This window comes from Pleurodeles waltl, chromosome 2_1, assembly GCF_031143425.1.
Source record: "Pleurodeles waltl isolate 20211129_DDA chromosome 2_1, aPleWal1.hap1.20221129, whole genome shotgun sequence".
Taxonomy (NCBI): domain Eukaryota; kingdom Metazoa; phylum Chordata; class Amphibia; order Caudata; family Salamandridae; genus Pleurodeles; species Pleurodeles waltl.
The window spans coordinates 94,056,123-94,078,185 of record NC_090438.1 but is presented as its reverse complement, the minus strand read 5'-3'; the positions used below and the strand labels follow the sequence as shown (position 1 = coordinate 94,078,185).

Here is a 22,063-nt window from a genome sequence, read left to right as displayed (position 1 = left end):
AAACCTCACATTTAAAATGCTACACGTGGCAGTCCCTTGCACAGAGAAAGTGTCTCAGGGTTGCAAATTCGGCTTAAGGTTTGAAACATGTCCTAGTCCAGATTGAGGCACAAAAAGCTCTCTAATGAGCAAGTGCATTAACATAAAGGAATAAAATATTATCCTAAAATCAACTCACACAAACAAAAACTGTTGGCACATTCTGGCTTCGGATCCAAAACGGAGCCTGGTTAGAAGAACAGACAAAAAAACAGAAGATGAACCCAGAAAGTAGTCAACATTTACCAGTGTTTCAGGCATATGGAGAAATGCACCCTTATTGTGACCAGGCCCCTAAAACAGAGGTGGAGTGCTGTGGAAAAAGACTTTCTAAATCTGTATGAAATTGTTCCCATCTGTTCCCTCCTGCTCCATAAGAAGTGATAGGCTGGTGACGCGCTGCAAGCCTGGGTGCCTTGTTTCTGGAGATGCCAAGGGTGAAGTGCAGTGAGTCTGTTTTCGGTCAGACTTCCTGCACTGGACCTAGTTTAGGCTTTTCTGGATGTGGTGGGACCAACATAGATGAAGACCGAAGGCCTGCTTTACCCCCCCCTGTGTTGATGACAGCGTGTGTTCGTGAGTCCCCAGGGGAGAAGGTGGATGGGGGATTTGATGGTCATCAGGAGTAGGTGATCAGGCCCTTGGTCCTTTTGGCTTGGAAAAGTGAAATAAAAGAAAGAGCTGGGTGAGCGCTCTGTAGTCCAGGATGGAATGGTGACGTGTGCCTTCTGCCTTAGCCTCAGGGGTAGCCACGGGCAGCCCTTCTTTAAGGGCTCCGGGCCTCTGCCACTTCCCTTTTCCAAAGCACGATGTGTGTCTGTCTGGCTAAGTAAAGGTCATCCTGCCAGACACACCATATCATGGTCAGGTAGCCAAGCGCTTTGCATGCACTAATGCACAGTCGCCTGGCTGCCTGAGCCAAACTTTACCCGACTGAAGATTTCACAGCCCTGAGGGCATGACCTCATCAAAGTCCCCTTAAGTGCTCTCCCTCACGACGAGGGGGAGCATCACTGATAGACTCAGACCCGAATGCTTCAGGTTGAAGCCCTACAGTGCACTGGGCTGACTATTGTTCAGTGACACCCTGTCAAAGAATGGGGTGGGGTCAACAAGTCTCACTGACTCCACCCAACTCTGGGAGGAGTTAGGTGATGTCCTCCTTTCATTGGCTCCTTCCCGCCACTCGATGTCACCCATGTGGCCTGGTAAGTGCTACTTTAATGGTGTATGCATGTCTGTATGTATGAATGTATGTTTATCTGTGCAGGCATGCGTGCTGTGAATAGGTGGGTGCGAGTATGTGCTTATGAAAGGCGTGTGTGTGTGTGCGCACTTGTAAACGGAGGGGAGTTAGTTACCGTGCATGTAGATGGGTGCGAGTATGTGTGTACTTGTGTGAGTGGATGGGTGGAAGAGACTGCGTGTGTGTCCGATCCTCTACCATTGTATGTTATGCGCTGTGAAGGGACTCACTGAAGATCTTGGCTCAAGCCTGGATTTGTTCCTCCTGGTCAGGGCAGGAAAAGCCTATGACAAAAGAAGTGAAGAAGTGGATTGATGCAGGAGTCTAGTAAAGCATGCTCCTGTCCTCCTGTGAGCTGGATGTGGCCAGGCTGGAAGCAACCCAGAAACCCAGATCTGTGGGAGCGCGTGTGAGCCGCCAACCAAGATGGCCGCCTAATTACGGAGCTCCGCGCATCGTCGGGCGAGTTTTTACCGCCTGAGACATTTCTTTCCTCTTTTTAATGGCACTTCTACAATAACAGCTATGGGATGTTTTGGTGAGCATTTTTCATCGCTTTTTAGGGCTGCCTAGCTTATTTTCTGACTCTTTAATTAAGTTTTTTCATTTCTCCTCATGAGTGCGGCCATTTTGACTAATTTTGCTGACCATTACATTATACTTCTTTGAATATTTGATGGCTCGGCTTTCAGTTTTTTTTTTTTGCGCAAGCCTGGTAATTTATTTTTGCTGTCTTGTTAACATATTTTGGGAGTTCTTGTGTCGCTCATTTCCTTATTGAAGGCTTTTATTTTTGTATGGGCAAACTAAAGAAAATAAAATCTCTGTCGCATCAGTCCTCCTCAGCTGACAATCTTTTGCAGTTTTTACAATTGGACACTTCTGCTGCAGAGTCTTCTTCTTCCATGTCAAAGATGTCTTCCTCATCTTCTTCTTCGCCTAAAGTTTCTCAGAATATTTCTACAACTACTCATAAGAGGGTCAAACAAGTCCCACCTTTACCAGTAAAATCTCCCTCACCGATCTCTCTTGAACTTGTGCTTGACGAAATACACGCATTGCGTCCTTTTATCGAAGAAACTAATTCTCGGATCCAAAATCTTGATTCTAAGTGGTCTCAAATTGAAGTTAGAGTCTCTGCTTTGGAACAAAGAGTCAGCGACATGAAGGATGAAACACATAAAATTATTAGTTTGGAGAAGGAAGTGGCAACTTTGAAGACACTTGCGGAGGATTTGGAAAACAGAAATAGACGCAATAATCTTTGCCTTTATGGATTACCGGAGGGTCTTGAAGGGAGTGACCCAATTTCATTTGTTGCCTCTTTCTTTCCACAGTTGGTGGGCCTAACATCTTCTACAGTATTGACCATCCAAAGAGCGCACCGCATTGGTCATCGTTCTCCGCATTCCGCCACATCTAAACCAAGAGGCGTGATTATTTTTTTCCTTGAATTTACTGATTTATTGTAGAATTCTTAACGCTGCGAAAGCCAAAAAACAAATTTCTTGGCAGGGAAGTAAAATCTTCGTCTCACAGGATGTGTCCAAAGCTACAGCAAACAGGAGGAAAGAGTTTTTGGATCTTCGTCCACAGCTTTGTGACTTGGGAGCTCGTTTTGGATTATTCCATCCGTGTTTGTTCAAAGTGACATATCAAAACAAGACCACTTCATATACCTCTCCTGCAGTTCTTTGTGATTTTCTAAGAATACACTCTACAAATTCTATGGAAACAGCTGGTCCTTCTACACGTTGACTATGTACGTTTCTTAATTTATTATGCCCTTTCATTACTACTGCAATATAATTGATCGTCCTACATATGCAGTTTATACAGTATACTATATTGACGTGACTACAGACCCTTTTTGTTAATGTATTGTTTTCTTTTCACAGGTTCCTGGTGTTCTATAATCATTATTTTTGCTCGTAACCTTTGTCCGTTGAGGCGTTCCGTTCCCTTGCTGTGCCGTCTTCAGTCTCTGCTGTCACCACCCCTCCCCTATTGTTCATTCATCTCAGGTATGTTTTTGCAGTCGTCTTTATTTGACATTTACTGTCTCTTCTTTTTTTCTTGAATATTTTCCATCCTTTTTCCTGCTGTTTTCCCTTTACTCTTCTCTCTTTTTTTTTCTTCTGTTTTCTTTTCCCTTATATGTAGTTGCAGTTATTTATGGTACAAGGCCTTTCGTGTATATATATGGTTATGTGATGTAAATTCAGAGTTATTTCTTGGAATGTCAAAGGATTTATTAACCCAATTAAAAGGCAGAGAATTTTATCCCACTTATCTAAATATAATCCAGACTTGGTTCTTCTACAAGAGACCTATTTGACGGATTCTGAAGCTCTGAAACTTAAAAAGGGTTGGGTGGGCAATGTTTTTACTTCACCTTCGTCTACAAAGAAAAATGGTGTAATTGTGCTCTGCCATAAAAAATTATCAGTTAATGTTATTTCGCAAGACTCAGATTCTGATGGTAGTTGGCTCTTTGTGAGGCTCAGTATTAATTGGATTATAATGACTATTGGAAATTTTTATGGTCCTAATAATTCAGATTATCTTTTCTGGCCTAATATTACTAAACAATGTTTGCATTATAATGATGAATTTCTTCTTATTGGAGGGGATTGCAATCAAATTATTGATCCCTTTATAGATAGGAAATCTGTAATTAAATTTTCTCCCCATAAAATGCATAAACAATTTAAGGCATTTTTCTCACAATGTAATTTAATTGACTCATGGAGAACCTGTAATCCTGATAATAGGGATTTTTCATTTTATTCTCCACCACATGGCTCCTTATCTAGACTTGACCATATTTTTGTTTCTAAATCATTATCCCAAAATCTTATTAACTCCTCCATTGAACCTATGGTAATATCTGATCATGCTCCAGTCATTACAGATTTTGACTTGCTCCCGGTGCATCCCAAATCCAATAGGTGGCAATTTAATAATTCTTTGTTACTTGACTCTAAATTTTCCTCTTCCTTTGTTGCCTTTGCAGACAAATATTTTCGATTTAATGAAGATTCTCACGTTTCTCCACAATTGTTATGGGATTCGTTTAAGGCTGCAGCTCGTGGTCATATAATACATTTTGTCTCTAATAAAAAGAAAACTTTTAATGCCCAGCATCAAGCACTGCTTCTCAAAATTAAATGGTTAGAACATCAATATTATTCTTCCTCCTCCAATTTTAATATATAAGAACTTATTCAGGCAAAATTGCAATTTAATAAAATCTCAACGGATAATGCTTCCGCTTTTCTTCTACGTAGTAGTGCCCGTTATTATGGAGCTCGAAATAGAGCGGGGAAGCTTCTGGCTAATTATTTAAAAGTTCGAAAGCAACGCCATAATGTGAAGTCTATAGTTTCAGATACTGGTGAGTCCCTTTTTAAGGATGAAGATATTTTAGCTGAATTTGTTAATTATTACCAGACACTTTATATTCCTGAGTCAGTCCCGACCCCCTTACAGATTGATGATAATTTAAAGAATATTCCAAACCCTAATAAGACACTGGTTGATGCTACTTCACTTGAAGCAGATATTACTTCGTTAGAAATTTTTAAAGCCCTTCAATCTCTAAAAAAAGGTAAAACTCCTGGTCCGGATGGATTTACAGTGGAATTTGTTTTACATTTTTCTGACATGTTACTTCACAAACTTTTTCAGCTTTTTCAATTCTTCATGGGTTCTGGTTGTACAGGGGGCACATTTCAGGAAGCTTCGATTTGCCTAATTCCAAAGGACGGTAAGGATCATACTTTCTGTAAAAATTTTAGACCAATCTCTCTTCTCAATACATATTATAAAATCTTTGCTAAATTATTAGCCCTACTTCTTGATACCCTTTTACCTGCGCTGATAAATAAGGAACAAACGGGTTTTGTCAAAGGTAGACTTGCTTCTGACAATTCTAGAACATTCTTTAATGTACTCAGCAAAGCTCCCGCTCTGTTGTATTCTTTAGCAGCAATTTCCATAGATGCTGAGAAAGCGTTTGACCAGTTAGACTGGTCTTTTCTATTAAAAGCTTTAGCCTGGCATGGTTTAGGGCCTCATTTCATTTCATTTATCTTTTTGCTTTATCAATCCAGATATTTTGTATTACGCCGAGGTGTACGTCAAGGGTGTCCGCTCCCTCCACTCCTATTTATTCTAGCTCTAGATCCCTTTCTATACAGTATTAGAAATAACATTAAAATTGAAGGTTTCCAGTATGGCGAGAAATATTTAAAATTAACGGCGTATGGGGATGATATACTTTTATATATCTCAAACCCTGAGCTCTCGATTCCGTTTCTACTTCGGGAAATTGAGGATTTTTCTTTGATTTCAGGTTATAAGATAAATTCAGATAAAACTGAAATCCTCCCTCTAACAAAATTTTGTTTTAGAGCATCGTTTGATATTACTGGTTTTCACTGGAATTCTTCCAAGATTAAATATTTAGGTATTCGGTTCACCTCATCCGTTAAAAAGTCCATTGAAGTAAATATTTCAGATGCTTTAGAGAAAGTTGATAGATCGATTCTGGCATGGAATCCCTTACTTTTATCTTGGTGGGGTCGTCTTGACTCTATTAAAATAATGATTTCTCCTAACATTCTTTATATCCTATCCATGATTCCGCTTCCTTTACCTGGTACCTTTTTTACGCAATTGGACTCCAGATTGTCTAAATTCCTCTGGAACAATAAGAAATCTAAAATTTCTCTTAGTCATCTTCGTCATTCTAAACAGGAGGGAGGAGTCAATTTTCCTGATTTCAGATTGTATCACAAATCCTTTTGTTTGCGTCAAGCTTCTAGGTGGGTCTCCCTGTCAGGCTCTAGGTTTACGCCCTTATGGTTGGATATTGAATGTTCTTTTCTTTTGCCTTTTTCCCCTAGTGAGGTGGTATCCTTTTCTTATAATATTTCGCTTATCTCCTCTCTGCTTCTTAAACATACTTGTGCTCTTCTGCGTTCTCACTATTTACCTCCATCTGTCACTCATTCCTCTTTTCTGAATTCCCCTATTTGGCATAATTGTCTTATCACTATTAATAAAAAACCTTTATTTTGGAAATCTTGGCGACAAATAAATATAGCGTGGGTCAAGGATTTATTCTCCAATGATACTCCACTTTCTTTTTCACAATTCCAACTACTATTTCATTGTCCCAATTCATTTATGCCTAAATATCTTCATATTATTAATATTATTCTTGATGTACTTTTTTCCTTGCCTTCCCCTTCTTCTTCGGAATTACCCTTTTCTTTGTCCTCCTTTCTTATCTCATATCCTAAGGCATCAAATATCTATAAACGTTTTCAGTCTCCTGTTTTGACGAGTCCTAAATCTAAAATTGAATCTCAATGGCAATTGGATTTGGGATGTTCCTGGACTGTTTCTTTTTGGAATAAGGAGTGGCATCGATCTTATAAAATATCTAGATCAGCTTCTACCACACAGTCACTTTTCTTTCTTTATCACAGTCTTTATTTTACCCCTTCTACTATAGCAACATTTTCTGTATCCTCCACTTCAAACTGCTGGTCCTGCGATAGCCCAAAGGGAGATCTTATGCATATCCTTTTTGAATGTCCTCCGACTGTCTCTTTTTGGAGAAAAGTTTGGTGTCAGCTTACCTGCATTTTTCATTTGCGATCCCAATTATCTCCCTTGGTGCTTTTTCTAGGTAGTCTCTCTGCTGACATTGTTTCAGATGATGATAATTTAAAGTTGTTGGATCTCATGTTAGCTTTAGCCTTTCAACAAATTACTCTCAATTAGAAACATTCATCCAACATTTCCTATAAGGCTTGGTGGAATAATGTTTGCCACTACCATAGAGTAAATATTGCTTTTACCTCTTTATGTTGCCCCTCCAAAAACAGAGATTTGTATTGGTTACCTTTGACTGATTATATTAATGCTGTTGCTTGTAATTCTACTAATTGTACATTATCTGAGAATTTTAAGCCACCATGAATTCTTTATTTTCTCTGTTCTTGAGTGAATTTTAACTTAGCTTAAATTTATGCTTTATTGAATATTACTTTTTTCTTTTATTTAGCTGTTGAATATCCAATGTATCTTTCTCATTGTAAATGGTCTTGTTCCATTTCCATTGTTTCTTCCCCATTTTATACTTTTAAAATGTTAAACAGCTTTTACAATTCCTTTTAAAATTATATCAAAATCATTGTGACAGATATATTGTATTGTTAGTATGTAACCCATATGTATTTGGATTTTAATAAAGCTGATTTACCTTAAAAAGCCAGATCTGTGACTGGGGGTGAGTGTTTGCATTGTTCAACACTCCATCCATCATCCTGTTGTGTTGCTAAAGTTGCCCTAAGTGGAAAGGGTATGCCCAGATGTGGGTCCCGTGTTCACTGTGCCACTGGATTCAAGCTCGCCTAGCTGATGAAGGCTGATACCCTGAAACTGGTCCCATGAGGCTTGTTTCCGGTCCAGGGAGGACCTGGCCTGGAAGTTCGGGCTGGACTGTTCCCATGGGGAGCAGGGTCAAGACTGATTTGCATATGGCTGGGTCCAACCTGGGGTGGTATGGTGAGCAAAAGAACAATGGATTAAACCCAGATCTGTGACTGGGGGTGAGTGTTTGCATTGCTCAGCACTCCGTCCATCATCCTTTTGTGGGGAAGGAGGAATGACCTTTCCTGCATTTGATGGAGAGAGGGGGTAACAGAGACCCACTTTCACTCTGCTGCCGGCCTCCAAACAGGCAGCAAACCTTTCAGAGCCCACTCTTTCACAGTAGTGGCTGACCAGGCAGCAGCAAAGAGGTCCTCAAAATGCCTAAAAACAAATGGGCCATCGCTGGCACTGAGACACCTGCCCGGCTGCTGGCATTGCCAATCTGACCTTGGCTGCAGCAGTATCCTGTCCAAGCAGCTGGTGGCATCCAAGTCCTCCCATTAGGAGGGACAGCAACACAAATAGAGAAATTGATGCTAAGACAGATGCGACGTAGCAGTGGTGGTTCTTGTGTGAGAGGAAACCACATGGAGGCCAGAGTAGTGAGTCAGTCGGAGACAGCTGAAAACATTACCGTTTTATGGAAAGGGCAAAGGGACCAATTGCCCAGGCCCCCACCTTGCACTGCCCGCTGACAAAGGGATCAGAACATTCAGAGGACTATCCCTGTCTCTCTCTCTCTTCAAACACACACACACACTCCATCTCTCTCTCTCTTGCGCTCTATCTTTCTAGTTCTTTCCTCGGTCTTTCTCTCCCTATCGTTACCTCATCACTCGCTACCTTTCTGCCTAATGCTCTTTCTCAACTTAACTCGTGTTCTTTCAACTCATTACTTCGCTCATCCCTTTTTACCTAGGTCCAGTGCTTAATTTGAGCTGGTGCGTGGCCGTTCCTTCGTTTTCTACAACAGGCATTTATTGCAAGCAAAGACACTTACATGAAAGGCAGAGGTAAAGAAAGACGGAAAACCGTCACCAAGGGAGAAAACAGAAAGCTGCAAGAGTGAGCGGAAGGGGCAGGAAGTGGCTGTAAATAGATTTAAGAGGTCCAAGATGGCTTCAGGATGACTACGCTTCATTATTCTGTGCTCACACATTTAATTGCAGCAGCCCCGCATTTCAGAGGAGAACTTGGGGCACCGGCACGTTTTTATTTACAAATTAACCACTGCCTCGCTACTTTCTTTTTTATGTCCCTCTAACTAACAATTATCTCCCTCTGTCTATCTTGCATCTCTCCCAAACTCTCCCTCCTTCTACCTCACCTCTTTCTACTTCACCCCTCTTGCTCTCTTTATCTTGTTGAGTCTCATCTCCACCTGATCTATCACCAAATCTCAACCCCACTCCTATCTCACATCTTGATCTTCCCCTCTCTCTCATTTTTACCTCTTCCTACCACCCCAGCTTCTTTTTCTCTGCCTCACCCATCTTTCTGTCTCATGTTGCTCGCTTTTCTTCTCTTCACATCTGCCTTTACCTTGCTCTTTATGAGTCTCTATATATTTATCTACCTACCTCACCTCTCCTCTACGCCCTTTGACTCACCTCTATCTCACATTAAGTTCAATACACTTCTCTCCGTCACAACTCTGTCTCTCATGATCTCACCTCTCACTGTGCCTCCACCTCTCTACCTCCCTAGCTCATCTCTCTCACCTCTTCCTCTGTCCACACCTCACTATCCTGTGCCAATAGTATCTCCTCCATCTGCTTAATCTCTTTCTCATCCTCACCTCTCTTCACCTCACTTCTAAAGCTCTCTCCATCTCTCTACCTCACTTCCCTCTACCCATCTTTCATCCCTTCCTCTCACACGTATTCACCATTCTCTTACACATTTCCGTCTCTACCTCGCATCTCCCTCACTAACCTCTCAATTTACCTTACGATTCCCACTCTACATCACCTCTCCTCAATCCACTCTTCCTACCTCTGTTCCCACTACTTCACTTCTCTTTCACTCTCTTTCTCATCCCTTTTTCACTGTCATTACCTTTCTTCTCTTGATGTACCTCCTGTTCTATTTCACCTCATCCTCTCTGCCTCATCTCTCTCTACCTCACCTGTCAGTCTGTTCCTCTCTCTCCTCCTCACCATTCTCTACCTCATGCTGTCTATCACTGTGTCGTCCTTTCCTCTCCTTCCATACCTCGTCTCTGCCTCTCTTTCACCTTTCCCTGTCTACCATCCACCCTTCTCGCTCTACCATGCTCTGTGTCTCACTGCTTTCTGTCCCTGACCTGTTTTTCTGTACCAATCTCACTTCTCATGTTGGCATTCTCCACCTTGCCGCACCAGAATGTGCAAAGAGTGCTTCCCCAGGTGGAAAGGAGGTGTGACCTAGGGGTAAACTTCCCCCTTCGAATTCTGGTGAACCTGAGGTATAATCAGACCTGCTGGAATTATGCGATTGTGCACCTGCAGCAATTTTCACATAATTATAGATTTTCCGCATTTGCCACATAATTCATCATCTGCCGCATAGTCTGCAGATTTTAACAAAACGAAAATTGTTTCTAGCTCAATCGGTTCAAACGTTACTAAAAATGCACTGACACGTGTTGCTACACAGCGGAAGGCCCTTTGCAGAGATTGAATGGTCACTTTAAGGTTGCTCATTGCTATATTGTAGTAATGTTTTATACTTTTTCATGACATTAGTATAGCTAAGCTCAGACGTAGGACGTCTTGAGAACAACTATATTCTCTTTGATTTTTGACATTGGTGCTGTCTAAGATGAGGAATATGTAAGCTACTGAAGTATTATATGAATAGTAGGAATGTGTCAGGGCAAGAATTTCTAGCCACTCGAAATAATCTACCTCTTTTCTTGTAGTCATGAAGAAGTGGCTTTAAGGCCTTGAAACACGTATTGGCTGTGGTCTCAATCAACCTTTTAAGATTAATTTTTAAATTTTTCTTAATGAAATTGAATATAAATCACATGGGTGAAACACACTTTGTGTTAATTATTACAAAACATTGTTTTTCTCTTTGTGTTCACATTTTCTGGTATGCTAGTTGGAATGAAAACAATAATCGTAATAAAGTGTTAACTTATCATGCCTTTTCTGTAGTAATATTTTTCATGCCCTCCATGGGACTTGAATAATTCTCATACTGTAGTGTTAAACTGGTACTAATGAGGTGCAACCAATCCCCCGACAGTGTAAAAAGAACAAAAAATGAAGTAATACGATCATGAAATGTACCAGACTATGCCGCATAATTTACCTTTCCTTGCTGCATAATTTACTCAACCCTGCTGCATAATTTGGTTCTCCCCTGCTGCATAACTATGGTGGCCCTGGATATAACAGGCGCTCCACCAAAAATCACGTGATTGTAGGTAAGATGAGGCTTCATCACACTTTGCCTACAATTTTCAGTTGTAGATGTAATTAAATTGAGCAGTTTAGAGGCCTAAACAACCAGTTGATGGAATATTGTTTCTCAGCATCCCAGAGGAATGTGCAGTGCTCTGTTGCTACCTTTTTAGGTGTTTGATACATAAATATCAACACGTGCAACATTCTCTGACTTCTAGCAAAGTTTCTATACATATTTCTTTAGGAAGCTGGCTCTGTATATACTATACCAAAGTAAGGTATAGTGTGCCCAGAGTCCAGTGGATCCCCAGAGGCTCTACAGAGGGTAAAGTAGATAATACTAGTGATCTCTTTCGTGGTAGTGAGGTCGAGCAGTGAGGCCTATCAGAGGGTAGTGCTATGCATTTGTTGTACACACATACAGAGACAATAGAAGCACACACTCAATGACTAACTCCGGGGCAGTGTTTTATGCATCAACAGAATATACTCTGTTACCTTATTTCTAGAACCAAAAGGATCTTTGTTGCAGGTAAGTACAGTTTCAAGAGTGTATCACATTCAAATAGCACATGCACTTGGTTTAGAATTCACAAGTAAAACAGTTTACAGGTAATCAAAGCCTTTTCTGTTTCAAAAGTGGATACAGTGCAATTTCTCATAGAAAGTAATGCAATCCTGGGGGAGGAAAAGTAACGACACATTTTTTTAGGCAAGTGCTCAACTTATGATCCCAGTCATCAGGGGTTAAGGTGTCCACAGGGCAAAGTTTAGGAAGACACCAAGAGTGCACCACTAACAACGCAGAGCCTGCCGGGTGCAGAGGTAAAAATTGGTGTTGGGCGCCCAATGGAATCCGATGGAGACAGGGGGTGCTCAGAAAGAAACAGCTTGCAGGTAATTACCTGTGACTTCAGGGCACAGACCTGGGGGTTTAGATCAGCGCCGGGGGGGACTACAGGTCAGCACCAAACACAGACCCTTAGAGGCACAAGGGCGCCGGGTGCAGGGTGCAAACACAGCATTGGGTGCCTAATGTTTTTCAATGAGAGAACCCTGAGGGTCACAAAGATGGTGCAGGCGTTGTCCAGGGAGTCGAGTGAAGAAAACCAACTGCTGGACAGGTAAGTAGAGAGCCCACTGGACAATGCTGGACCATTGTTGGGTTCCCCAAGGCCAGGGCGCTGTGGGTGCAGGGGTACCTTTGGGCATCTGGAAATCTTCACCGGAGCTGGTCGCGGTCAGGGGGGTCCTCTGGATTTAGGCTGCAGGTGTCGTTATGTTGGTCAGAGGGGTCAAACTAGGGTGGACTCAAGGTCAGAATCACTTGGGGACCTTCTCTGGACCAGTGGGCCACCTAAATACAGGCAGTGGGTGTCCGGTGCACAGTGGGCAGGACTTGTGGATCAGGGGCATTGCTGGAGTCCTTCTTGGAGGTTTCTTTGTGGACAGGGCTGCTATCCTCTGGAGCTCTTAGTCCTTGGGCAGGCAAGCAGTCCTCTGGGGGCTTGTAGAGGTTGCTGGTCCTGCAGGATGAGTCATCTTCTTGTAGCAGGATTCATGAAGCTGCAGACAGGCTGGTAGAGCAAGAGCCAAGTCAGTTGTCGTCTGGAGTCTTCTCTGCTAGTACGGCTCTTCAGATTTTCTTCTTCTTTTCAGGTCACAAGGAATCTGTATAGCAATGTTCAGGGGTGCCCCTAAATATTAGATTTAGGGGCGTTATAGGGGTCAGAGGGCAGCAGCCAAGGCTTCTGTCCCTGAGGGTGGCTACACCCTTCCTGTGCCCACTCCCTTTGGGGGGGGCACATTCCTAGCCCTCCAAAGCAAGATGGAGGTTTCTGCCAGGAGGGGTTCACCTCAGCTCTGGGCACCCTGGTGTTTACCAGCCTGACCTGCTGCCAAAAAAGGGGCTTGGTTCGGGGGGGGGCATCTTCAGCTGTCTGAAGTGCCCTGGGGCAGTGTAACATGAGGCAGGAGCCTTTGAGGCCCACCGCCAAGTGTTACACTTCCTGCATGGGGGAGGTGTGAAGCGCCTCCACCCAGAGCACAAAGGCTCTCACCCCATGGAGTCAGAAACTTGTCTGTTGGTGGCAGGCTGGCACAGACCGGTCAGCGTTACACTATGGTGTTGGGTGAAATACAGGGGGCATCTCTAAGATGCCCAGTGGGTGCATTCTTCAATAAATCTAACACTGGCATCAGTGTGGGTTTATTGTGCTGAGAAGGTTGATACCAAACTTCCCAGTCTTCAGTGAAGCTATCACGGAGCTCTGGAGTTCATAATGACAAACCCCCAGCCCATGTACTCAATATGGCCACACTGCACTTACAATGTCTAAGAATGGACTTAGACACTGTAGGGGCATATTGCTCATGCAGTTATGCCCTCACCTGTGGTATAGTGCACCCTGCCTTAGGACTGTAAGTCCTGCTAGAGAGGTGACTACCTATGCCACAGGCAGTGGTTTGTGTGCATGGCACCCAGAGAGGGATGCTATTGCGACTACCTTTTTCTCCCCACCAGCACAGACACGCTGCAATGGCAGTGTTCATGTGTTTAGTGAGGGGTCCCTTAGGGTGGCATAATACATGCTGCAGCCTTTAGGGACCCTCACTGCCAACGGGGCCCTTGGTACAACTGGTACTTTTTACAGGAGACATAGCTGCATGCCAAGGGTGTGTCAATTGTGGAAGCAAAAGTACAGTTTAGGGAAAATAAACACAGGTGCTGGGGCCTGGTTAGCAGGATCCCAGCACACACTCAGTCAAGTTAGCATCAGATATCAGGCAAAAAGTGGGTGGGGTAACCATGCCAAAAGGGGCACTTTCCTACAGTTTCCACATAGCTAAAGTTGCACTCTATTTTGGCAAATTAGAGTGCTAACTTTAGCAGTAGTGGAAACACAACACTGAGGAACTTAATATTTTGTGCATCCTCTGCTTGCTTAAAATAGGCAAACCTACAGATAGGAAGTACACTATTTTTAATGCTAATACATAACAGAATACATGCTCCTTTTGATGCAATGTGCGTTCTTTCAGCGTTAATTACTAATTTTAACTTAAAATATGGCCGCTCTTAAATGTATGAGACATTATGACAACTAGCATGCTACCATGCTATTTGTATGAAGAAAGAGACAGTGGGGGTTATTACAACTTTTGAGGAGGTGTTAATCCGTCCCAAATGTGACGGATATACCACCAGCCGTATTACGAGTTCCATAGGATATAATGGACTCGTAATACGGCTGGTGGTATATATGTCACTTTACCGTCACTTTTGGGACAGATTAACACCTCCTCCAAAGTTGTAATAACCCCCAGTATGTTTTATTTGTAAATAGATACTAAAGTAGTACTATTTTAAATGCTCTCAGAAACATCTCAAATGGGAACAAAACAGTATATTCAGGGATTATTCCTATACAATATAATAAAAAGGACTGTGTCCTCTGTGCACTTTTACGAATAGGGAGTTAAGACCTTTCTAAGCTAATTTACAAAGGCATGTAGGAGCACATAAAAGAGCATTATTGTAGTGCTACTTCAAGTAGTGATAAATGCTTCTATGAAATGACTCCCTCATTGGTCAGTGATGTTTGTGCCACCCACTGGAAAGGCACAGTTTGTGAGAACATTAGCCTGGTCTGATCCACTGGAGCCTGGTCACCTCCACTCCCAAGTGGCAAAGATGTGGAGAATTCCTGTGTCCTCAAGCTAGAAGCAATTACCTCTGACTGCTCTGGCTACAGTATTGTTTCTCCATCACCCCCTAAAGATGTGAGTTAAAGGTACCTAATGAACAGTGAAGTGTGACATCCTGCTTGCAAATATCATTTTTGAATGTGGCACAACTTCCCATTGGCGACTACGTGGCATAGTGGCCACAATAACAGTTTATGTACTGGGACTTCAATGCCAATTCCTTACGTTTAATGAGGACTTAAAAGATGCTGCTCAACCCACTTCAGAGGACCTGTCTAACAATGACCAGCACCTGCTGTTTCCCTCAAAGCTATAGCATTAAACTTAGAGCTGTGTTTTCACACCCTGCATTATGACCCAGCACTGAACAGCCCTGGCTAAAAGTGGATCTGCCTTGCCATGAGTACTACAGCAAAGAAAAGCTGAGCTAGTGGCCCCAGAATGGATGCTTGAGTGAAACAACCTGCCTGAAGCCACAGGATCCGAGAGCCCAGCTTGTGTGACCTGAGAAGCACTTGTGACACACTACGATGACCATCAGACGACTGGTCGGTGGGTTAGCCTGCACCAACCAATGGCCCATCACATTTACACTAGGTGCTTAAATTTTGTCCTAGTATTTGACACCCTGATTCTGTAATAGTTTAAAGTATCTGTCTACAATTCTTGTGATAAAGCAGTTTGAACATCAACCATGATGACCTTGTGGGAGCCCAAACCTCAATAATTCATTGAACCCCAATATTTTGATCACCTCAAAATTTATCTCTGGCTGCTAGGCTCCAGCACTCTTGATTTTGAGATAAGAGACAACCCTCTCCACAACATCAGGTACAATGATTTTATCAGAGTAAATCAAATAGTGGCCAGGATCAATCAATAACTGAGTTCTAGATCGATAGAGAGTTAAAGAGTTTTATTATAAAAATCTCTAAATAGGCAATAGAGAATAATACAATAAATGCCATGAAAGCACAGGTACAGAGTACAAAGTCAGAGAATAAGAAATTAAATCAAATCCTAATAAACAGAACAGTCAGCATTGCTAAGGGGAAAAGGAAAACCATCTAATTTAAGTGTCAGAATCAAAAGGAAACCAACAGCATCTCTAGTAGGAAAGGGAATTCTCTCAATAATCAGACAGAGTCCTGTGAGTAAAGGAAAAGTCTCCTCCTATAATCGTACAGAGTCTTCTGAGGCAAATGGAAGTCTCTGGTTTTGGGGAAGTTTCACAGCCCCAACACCAGGGTTTTAAACACATTTTATGCGTAAAGAAAGAGCAAAACTGCAGATTCATCACAGCATGGCTAACAAAAGCAGATATTGAATAATTCAGAAGCAAGATCATCATTAACATTTTCATAGCGCTATCCCATATCTAAGGTAGTTAGGAGTCTCCCATCAGCTTCCACAGCAGCAGCAGTCCGGAGATGTAAAACACAATATGAAACATCCTCAAATAAAGGTAAATGCATTAGTGGTCCACCAGTCCTGCATCAGAACTTATAGCACAAGTGCCCCCCAAAAAGATACATCAGGAACATGATAGAGAGTTTTATTACTATACATTCTCTCTTAGGAAAATAACTAATTGAGTTGCATTGTGGTAAACTCTGCGTAACACTGTGAGGAGAGAAGGCTCACAGGGGGACATTTAAAGGGCGGTGGAGGGGAGGGAAATGCACAGGAGCAGGATGAGCAAAACACCAGAAATTGAAAATAAAATAGTGTCTTCACAAGAATGTGGCATAACTAAACCACGTTAATAATCACACTTCTATATATGATCATACATTCATTTTAGCGCAATGCCATTAATTCATTGGTTGCAACCATATTCCTCATGAAAATCATTAGCATGCACAAATTATTTATCACCCAAATTTGCACATTTGAAAAAGATTTAACAACCCTAAATGCAAAAAGCAGGTGAGCCGCTTCCTGGTAGGATCCAGAGTGTCAGGTGAGTACCCCACCAATGAAAGGTTCCAGCCATGAAAAGCCATTTCTGTTTAAGAGATTTAGCCCTCTAATGTTATGTGACTCCAGCAAACTATCTTAGTTACTAAATCATTTCTCAGGAATAATAATCCCTTCTGGTGGACTTTGGGGATCCGCTGGACCTGTAACTGGCCTCCCCTGAGCTGTGGCTGGTAGTTGTTCACCCTGTACCTGTACACACTCAAATGTCCTGTTACCTGGGCATTAGGACTTTGATTTTGGAATCTGTTCCATCATCTTTGTGAGCTGGGAATACCAGCCAACTCCTGCTTTGTGGGTTTTTGAGTTTGGTATTATTTATGGAAAGGTTTTTGGCTTTCGCCCAGGGCGATTGGGTGGTAGACTGACAGTATTGTATAGTGCTTGCTATCTGACTACCTTTTTTAGCACTGGCTGGGTTTCTTGGCCCAGACACATCATATCACATTTGTAACCTTCTGACTGGCATCAAGTGCTTGATTGAAGGGAGGGTAGTAATGGCTCATCTGCCAAAAAAGGCAGATTCCATGTCTGTATTCTCTTTGTGCTGCTATTCAATCAGGAGGGCAGAGGTAAGCGAAGCTGTCGGTGTTCTGCCATAGGAGACAGCCATTTGGCAACTCTCATCCTTCTATTACTCCACCAAAGCCCTGAGGCTCTAGGATAATAAAAATCCACAAAGTAAAGACTGCACTCTTTCTAGTGCCACCCACTAATCCCTAATTCAGCTTGGTTGACAAAAATGTTATGTTTTTTTTTTTGTTGGGTTGGGCATGATTGCCGCAGTGCTGACTCATTCTCACTAAAGGATTCCCCTTCAACCCTAGCCCGCATGAGTGTTTTCACTGCCCTGGAAGATGTAGTACAACGTGTTCAGCCAAAATCAGTATAGTTCATGCCATGGCGCTTACCCAAGCATGTTGCAAATATTGCAAAAGCGAGATAATATACAAATAAAAACAAACCACGTTAGATACAAAAGCTGTGACCAGCATTGCTATACTTAGCTACTAACATCATTACCGACATGGTTTCATGTTTTCCACAATTAATTCAAAGTAGATTATACTAACCATAAAAGTAAACATGCATTGACAAAGCCAATAGGTCTTGGTTAAATGCGCTAATGCATGGTTCGTTAGCATATTATAGCTCGATACATGAGAGTCAGCCAACAAGTGATCCATAGTTGTAAAGTAGTCCCTCATGCAGTTCAATGAAAACCCTCACAGGAGGGTGGAAAAAATACAGCAAAACACAGCAAAAGGCATGTGGAGACAGATGAATACTTTAATGGGTTGAGCCAAGACGTGATTGACAAAGTCCCAATCCAATGGCTGAAAGAGGCTCGTCAAAGAAAGCCAAAGGTTGAACGGGGCAAACCCAAAGATCACTCTGTGTACATTGTTACAATCCATTCAATTTGACAGCTGTGCTGTAAAGACTCAGATCTATGAAGGGCACTTTTAAAACTATAGAAGTTGGTAAAGTGAACTTTATTTCATAAATTCAACAGGAGAGTGGTATATGTAGAGAATCAATCTAAAACAGTCTCAATCACACATGGAATCTCTCTCCACCATACACCAGCACTTCAGAATTGTCCTTATTTAGAAAGTTCAGAATACTTAGTGGCAGTTCCAACTTAAACCAACCAATGAGGCTTTCCAGTCTGGAAATAGTTACTCATTTCTGTGTGAATCAGTCAAAAGTTGGCAGTATAATGTGAACGGTCTGTGGATCTGATATGGAATAAAAAAAAAAGAAGACAGTAGTCATGATTTGAATAAATACATGCATGAAGAGGAATTAATGCACCATTAATGGAGACCAACAAAAGAATACAATGAGATTTGCAAAGCAATAGCTTTGCACTCGAACTAGGTCACTACGGAAGACGCAAAGCAGATGGAAGAAGGGAATAAAAAGATCTCAAACAATGGAATATCAGCCATAGATGGGGCAGAATCAAACTTAAAAACAGAAGAGAGCAAAGTTCTCAAGGGGTTTGGGAAGAAATAGGCAGAGCGAAATAAGGGTCAAGGCTCCCTACATTCCTCTTCCTTTGCATCCACCTCAATCAGCTCTCAAAAACCATCTCTGGATTTGTGTAAAAGAGAAGTGGAGCAGCAAATGAAGTACCCAGACAAGCGGTACAAACCGGGGCCCCACCACCCACCACAACTCTAGACTCACATTAGTGACATTCTGAGGACGCCGCTTCCACCTCTTGCTATCTTTACCATGCTTTGGATAGCAGCAGAGCTTTACTTGCAAATAAATAAGTGCAAGGCCTCAAATTGTTTTTTGGGAGACATGCCATGTACAGTGAGTGAGCTTGGGTGAAGGCTACAGTCGCGGCTGCTGCGAGGAAGTGGTGGGGAGGCGGGGACAGCACGCAGAGCAGGGGGCAGTTAAAAAAATAAATAGGTAGACTTACCTGCCCATCCGTGATCTGTCGCTGTTGCCAGCTGCCTTCTCTCGCGTGGTTCCCTCCCCAACCAATAACGACACTTCTCTTATGCTGTTACACAACATTAAAGAAGTGCTGCAATTGGCCTGAGTAGGCAGAAATGCCGCTCAGGGAGGGAGTGAGGCACTGCACTTGGTCTCCGCCCTGCTAGCTGGCCAGCCAAACTGACATGCGCACTTAGAAGTGCGCATACCACTCCTCTTCCACTTGACGTGGAGAAGGTTGGCCCTGCCCCACCCTATGAAGGCAGAAAAATAAAGGGATAATAAAATAGTTGTATTATCCCTTTATTTTTCCACTTTTCATCAGTGGGGCGATGCTCCTCCGCCATAGCAGAGGGTCCGCCCCTGGAAGGCTACCTTTCCCATGTCCCTAATAGCCTATACCAGTTGTTTTTCTGGATTTGCATTCCCCCGGCCAGGAAAGCTGCATGCGAAACATCCAGAAGTAAAAAAAAAAATGCAGCCCTTCTTTTATTTCAATTATGGTTTGTAGAAATAGAAGAAGGACTGCCAATACAACAAATTGTAAAGAATATTTGTAAAGGCTTACATTTAATTGCAGTCGTCTAGTGAGGAAATGAAAAAGGACTGATCATTTGTCTCCCCATACTTGTGAATTATCTCAGCTGCAGTCAGCGACTGGACCGTGTGAAAGGGACAAAGAATCCCAATCCTTTTAAATAAGTACCAACTCCACAAAGTAAGAACTGGGATTAAGCCTAGTAGCCCCAGGGACACATGTAAAAGTAACTCCCTCCCTACTTCCCACAGCCATGACATTTGACTGCCTGCCATGTCATATTTCCCCTACAAACCAAAACCTTCAACAACACTTCAACGTGATTTATTTTTATTTTTTGGCCCTGTGCAATATGAAAGGCTCAACTGGAGACAGTGGGCCTGATTTTCTTGGTGGAAGGGAATACTCTGTCACAAACGTGACAGATATCCTGTCATCCATAGGGTATAATGAGATCGTAAGACGGCGGACGGAATATCTGTCATATTTGTGACGGTGTATTCCCCTCCGCCAAGATCTAAATCAGGACCATTGTTTTTAAATGTTCTCTTGATGACATATGTTTAATGTCACCAAATATGGAGAAGTGACTAGTCCATAGTCACAAATTTTCATGCGGACTGAGAAAGGGGTATGTGACCACTTCCAAGGGAACAAGTAGGTCTCCCTGCATTGACTCTATGGCTACACTCAAATGTTTATAACAATTGTTTACTGGATAAATAGGATGGGCCTTTTAAGTTGTGATTTCTTATGGCAGTATACCTTTGAAAATTGCTTTCTCTTACCACATGACTCCGTGGTACTGGAAAATAATATTTGTGATCCTGTTTTTTTTATTATTTAAGAAGCCATTGTTAAAGGAAACCCGCCCACGACTGAATATCTGGTGCCCCAGTGACATAAAGTGATATGACACTCCTGCCTGATGAAACCAGTAGAGTATGTGATGCCTCAAGCTAACAGCAGAAAGAGCATATCCCATAGGATCTTATTACTAGAGCCCTTGAGAACAGCTGAACAAGGTGCAGTTGATTATTGAATATATGCCAACAAGCCAAGCTACTGCAAAGGTGATCCTCCATCTTTCATACCTCCATTGATGTTTGGAAATATGGGCTGATAAATAAATGAAGCCGTGCCTTCAGACTGAGAAAAATGACCTTGAAGATGGCGAACGTATATTAAAAAAATTATTATTATTTTTCGATTTTTGGAAACGTGAGAGGGAAAAGGACAACGTAATCAAGATATACAATTCAGAAGAACAGGTAAAACTTGAAATTGTTCCTGCAGATATCACATAGTCAGGTGCATTAAGGGAACAACTGTTGCATGTCACTGTTAGGTTACAGGTATCCCAATATTTCATGGTCGCACGAAGGAGATGTCATGGTCATGCACATCAGCTTCTGGCATGAGACTCCGAATAGGCAGTACTTCTGAAGATCCTATTTTTAATGTTTGGCCCAAGGCATTATGGGGGTCATTACGACCTCGGCGGTCTTGCAAAAAGACCGCTGAGGCCGCGGGAGACAGAATACCGCCATTGCCGGCGGTATTCATGGCTCCCTATTATGACATTTCGGCTGGGCCAGCGGACGGTAACAGTGTTACCGTCCGCTGGCCCAGCGGAAATGTCACATCAACATTGCTGCCGGCTCGTAATAGAGCCGGCGGCAATGCTGATGTGCAGCGGGTGCAGTAGCACCCGTCGCACATTTCACTGCCTGAAATTCGGGCAGTGAAATGCGCGACGGGGCTATGCCTGGGGGCCCCTGCACTGCCCATGCCAAGTGCATGGGCAGTGCAGGGGCCCCCAGGGGCACCCCAAGTCCCCTTACCGCCAGCCTTTCAATGGCAGTGTTTACCGCCACGGACAGGCTGGCGGTCGGGGACTCATAATCCCCAGGGCAGCGGTGCTTGCACCGCTGCCCTGGGGATTATGACCGCCAGGCGGAATCCTGGCGGGATATTGGAGGGGCCGGCGGTATGGCCGTGGCAATTCCGCCACGGTCATAATTGCTGGCGGAACACCGCCAGCCTGTTGTCCTGGCGGGATATTGGAGGGGCCGGCGGTATGGCCGTGGCAATTCCGCCACGGTCATAATTGCTGGCGGAACACCGCCAGCCTGTTGGCGGTGTTCCCGACACCTTACCGCCGGCCGCCAGGGTCGTAATGACCCCCAATGTACTTAATTGATTCTTGTGAACAGTCATTCTAGATACTATAGTGTTACAATATTGCTT

At 42.9% G+C, this 22,063-nt stretch overlaps 1 long non-coding RNA gene across 1 annotated transcript in view; it reads left to right on the top strand.

Annotated features, from left to right (window-relative positions):
- LOC138261573 (uncharacterized) overlaps positions 1–22,063 on the top strand; it is an 85,483-nt gene that overhangs the window by 38,988 nt on the left and 24,432 nt on the right. The window contains exon 2 of the long non-coding RNA XR_011199115.1: positions 3,184–3,309. This is a non-coding gene — a long non-coding RNA (uncharacterized lncRNA). The remainder of the gene's footprint in view (positions 1–3,183; positions 3,310–22,063) is intronic.